Source organism: Protobothrops mucrosquamatus, unplaced genomic scaffold (genome assembly GCF_001527695.2).
Source record: "Protobothrops mucrosquamatus isolate PMUCROS unplaced genomic scaffold, P.Mucros_1.0 scaffold2728, whole genome shotgun sequence".
Taxonomy (NCBI): domain Eukaryota; kingdom Metazoa; phylum Chordata; class Lepidosauria; order Squamata; family Viperidae; genus Protobothrops; species Protobothrops mucrosquamatus.
In genome coordinates, this window is record NW_015388771.1 from 47,851 (window position 1) to 52,635 (window position 4,785).

Sequence of the window (4,785 nt, forward strand, 5' to 3'; positions counted from 1 at the left end):
ATTTCAACAACTGTAGAATCAGGCTGCAGCATAGCAAAATTGACACAAGTGAAGGGGATCTGAATACTTTCTGAATGCACTGTATTTGGTTGTATATACAATAATTGATTATTGTATATTAATAATTGACTCATGAATTCTTAAAACCTTAAAAAAAGCAATTCTTCACTCTTGTTCATGTATTAGAATAGAATAGAATAGAATAGAATAGAATAGAATAGAATAGAATAGAACCTTGGAGGTCTTCTAGTCCAGCCCCCCCGCTCAAGCAGGAGAACCTATACCATCTCAGACAAGTGACTGTCTAGCCTCTTCTTAAAAATCTCCAGTGATGGAGCGCCCACGATTTCTGGAGGCAAGCTGTTCCATTGGTTAATTGTCCTCACTGTCAGGAAGTTTCTCCTTAATTCCAGGTTGCTTCTCTCTTTGATCAGTTTCCAACCATTGTTTCTTGTCCTGTCCTCTGGTGCTTTGGTAAATAACGTGACCCCCTTTTCTTTGTGGCAGCCCCTCAAATACTGGAATACTGCTATCATGTCTCCCCTATTTCTTCTTTTCTTTAGACTAGCTAAATCCAAGTCCTGCAGCCGTTCTTCATATGTTTTAGTCTCCAGGCCTTTGATCATCTTAGTTGCTCGTCTCTGAATTTTTTCCAATCTATCAACATCTTTTTTGTGATATGGTGACCAAAATTAGCTGCAGTATTACAGGTGTGGTCTTACTAGGGTTTTATAAAGCGGTACTAATACCTCGCATGTTCTTGATTCTATGCCTCTGTTTATACAACCCAGGATTGTATTGGCTTTTTTGGCTGCTGCTGCACATTGCTGGCTCATGGTTAAGTAATCATCCACTAGGACTCCAAGGACCCTCTCACAGTTACTGTTTTTAAGCCAGGTCTTGCCCAATCTGTACTTGTACCTTTGATTTTTCATGCCTAAATGTAACACTATGCTTTTCTCCACATTGAAACTCATTTTTTTGGATAGGGCCCATTGTTGAAGTTTGTCAAGAACTTTTTGGATCCTGACTTTGTCTTCTGGGGTGTTGGCTACTCCTGCCAGTTGGGTGTCTTCTGCAAATTTGATGAGTTCCCCTTCAATTCTCTCATCTAACTCATTGATGAAGATATTGAAGAGGACTGGGCCTAAGACTGAGCCTTGTGGTGCCCCACTGCTTACTTCTCTCCATGTGGATGTAGTGCCGTTGAGGACTACTCGTTGAGTATGGTTTGCCAGCCAACTACAGATCCATCAGGTGGTGATGTTGTCTATTCCAGCTTTTTCTAGCTTACCAAGGAGTAGGTTGTGGTCTACTTTATCACGTGCCTTACTGAAGTCTAAGTATACTACGTCCACAGTATTTCGCTGGTCTATTAGTTTAGTCACTTTGTCGAAGAATGAAATAAGGTTGGTTTGGCACAATCTGTTTATAACAAACTGTGCTGGCTTCTAGTTATAACTTTGTTTGCTTCTAGTTGTTCGTAGATCTGTTTTTTTATTATCTTTTCTAGGATCTTCCCAGGTATTGATGTTAAACTGATTGGTCTGTATTTTCCTGCGTCCGTTTTTTTTCCCTTTCTTCAAGATGGTAACCACATCAGCCCATTTCCAATCCTCAGGTACTTCCCCGGTGCTCCAGGATTTTTGAAAGATATGGTGCAATGGTTCTGAGATAACATCTGCCAGCTCCTTCAGAACTCTGGGATGTAATCTGTCAGGCCCCTGTGATTTATATTCGTCAAGGTCAGATAGGTGTCCTCTTACCATTTTCTTGCTTATTTTAATTTTTGTTTCTTATTTGTCTTTTGCAGTGGTTTTTTTGGTATGTTGGGCTATGGTTTCTTTTTGTGTGAAGACTGATGCAAAGTATGAGTTAAGCAGCTCTACTTTCTCCCTGTTGCCTGTTATTTCCTTGCCATCTTCTCTTTTTAGTGGACCTACAGTTTCCTTGACTTTTTACTTGTTGTTAATATGTTGGAAGAAGCTTTTTTTATTATCCATGATTTCTGTTGCAAGTCTTTGTTTGTTCTGAGCCTTTGCTTTCCTGACTTCATCTTTACATGTTCTATAATCAGCCTTAGTTATGTGCCCCTCTTTCCATTTTTTGTATTTGTCCTTTTTGTCTTTCAGTTTGTCAGAGAGATCTTTGTGCAGCCATGCTGGTTTCTTCTTGAATTTCTTGTTTTTCTTTTTCAGTGGTATTGTGCTGGTCTGGGCTTTTATGATCGCATTTTTGGGATTTTCCCACGCTTCTTGAGTTGTTTTCCCCTTTAGGATTTTCATCCATGGGATCTTTCCTAGGTTCTCTCTGAGTTTGTTAAAGTTAGCTCTTTTGAAGTTCAAGACACTGGATTGTTTTCTGTTGCTAGTGTTTGCGTTATATTAAATTCCAGTATGACGTGGTCACTTTCGCCCAAGGTTCCAGCAACCTTAACTCCCTCTATCACTTCTTCTCTATTAGTTAGAATTAAGTTCAGTATGGCTTTACGTCTAGTTCCCTCCTCCACCTTTTGGATGACAAAGTTGTTGGTGAGGTTGGTTAGGAATCTGTTTGATCTCCTGCTCAATGCAGAGTTTGTCTCCCAGTTGATATCTGGATAGTTGAAGTCTCCCATTACTACTGTGGTATGCTTCCTACATACATTTGTTAACTGGTTGGCAAAGAGTTCATCTATTTCTTCTGATTGGTTGGGTGGTCTGTCTTTCATATTGACCCATATACATTCTGGAGATATTTTATCTTGGATCATGTGCGTTTCTGTAGATATATAGTGTTCTCTTACATATAATTCAACTCCCCCTCCTCTTTTTGTAGACGTTTCTTTTGAACAATTTTTATCCATCCATCAGTCCAGTCCATTCATGGGTTTCGTCCCACCAGGTTTCTGTAATACCAACTATGTCATACCCTCCCTCGTGTACTATTGCTTCTAGTTCGCCCTGTTTGTTCCTCAAGGTTTGAGCATTTGTCTATAAGCATTTAAGGGTTTTGTGCCTGTGCATGGGTATGTTTCCTGCACCTCCTGAATGTTGTTTGAGTTTTTCTTTTTTTTCATCTCTGCCCACCTCATTGTTTGGTTTGTTTTCTTGGGATTTATGATTGGTTTTGGGTTCTAGAGATTCCAAAGATTCATCACCCTCCCCCCTCAATTTTAGTTTAAAGCCCTCCTGATGAGTTGGGCCACTCTTTTTCTGAGTACATTTTTCCCTGTTTTCGTGAGCTGCAGCCCATCCCTTGCCAAGAGTCCTTCGCGTAGGAAATGCAGTCCGTGATCCAGGAAACCAAAGTTTTCTTGTCGACACCAACCCTTTAGTCAGTGGTTTATTTCTAGAATTCTTTTTGCCCTCAATGGGTGTTGGCCTTTCATTGGGAGTACTGATGAGAACACTACTTTTGCTCCTAGCTTCTTAACTTTATTGCCTAGTTGTTTGTAATCTCTCATTATTGTACTCAGGTTCTTTGTTGTGTCATTCATCCCAATGTGGAGGAGGAGGAAGGGGTAGTAATCTGTAGGCCTAATTATTTGGGTTATGTTCTCAGCCACATCTTTGATTTTTGCTCCAGGGAGACAATATACCTCCCTGGATTGTATATCCGATCTGCAGATGGATGATTCTGTTCCTTTGAGGATAGAATCTCCTATTACCAACACTTGCCTTCCTTCTCTTCTCAGCCTTCGCCGCGTGTTTGTGGGACTAGCGGTAAAAAAAAAATTCATCAGACTTTCAACTTCTCACTAGATCTCACGAGAAGTTAGAAAGTCTGATGGAGCTTTTTTTTTTCTGGAGGGAGCGAGGATTTCTTTCCTTACCTGCCCCACTTGTTCTGAGGCCGCTTTCCGCTCAACCGTGTTGGCTCTTGCCAACGGCCTGACCACCCACTTCAGCGCCTTCCCTCCCTGAGCCTCCGGCGATCCACCTGCTGCTTTGGTGGCTCTGTAAGCAGAGCTGCGAAGTTCTCTGTCAGCGAAGAGAACTTCGCAGCTCTGCCTACAGAGCCACCAAGGCTGTAGCTGAATGGGCAGGTGAGGGGGGAACCTGGCCCACTTGTTCCACAGCCACTTTCGGCTGAGCCACATTGTAGCGGCATTGGGCGCAGTACGTGAGGCGGCAAACAGCCTCGCCACGCCGAAACCGGCCGTTTGCCGCCTCCTGCCCAATGCTGCTGCCATGAGGCCCCCGAACAAGCCAGGCGGTGGTAAGAAACTGGTATACTGGTTCCTTACCTCCGGCCGGCTTGTTCCGCAGCCTCATGGCAGCGGCATTGGGTGCGATGCGCGAGGTGGCAAATGGCTGCGGCCGGCAGCAAACAACCACGTCGCACCGAAACCGGCCATTTGCCACCTCACGTATCGTGCCCAAGGCCGTGGAACAAGCCGGGCGGAGGTAAGGAACCAGTATACCGGTATACCCCCTCCCCTACTCCACCTGCTGCTGGAGGGCTGGCCCGGTATTCGCAGCAGGCTGCGGAGCCTAAGAGTGCGCCGGTCAAGGGGCCGGCAGGCTGTGGCTGCTGACAGATACAGTTGGCCCCCATGCGCTCGCTGTGTGCGGGGGCCAATGGTGTCAGGCAGCAGCCGCCCCAGTCCCTGCCTTGCCTTGCCCTGCGGCAATGGCACCCCTGCCCTGCCCCCTGCCTGGTCTCGCCTCACCCAGCAGGACGAGCCTCCTGCCCACCGTCCCACCTGCCAGAGACCCCCTGAATCTCCCCCAACCCTGCCCAGCCCCCACAGGCATCCCTCCCCATGAGCAACATTGATGTGGCCACGCCCACCCCAGCCAC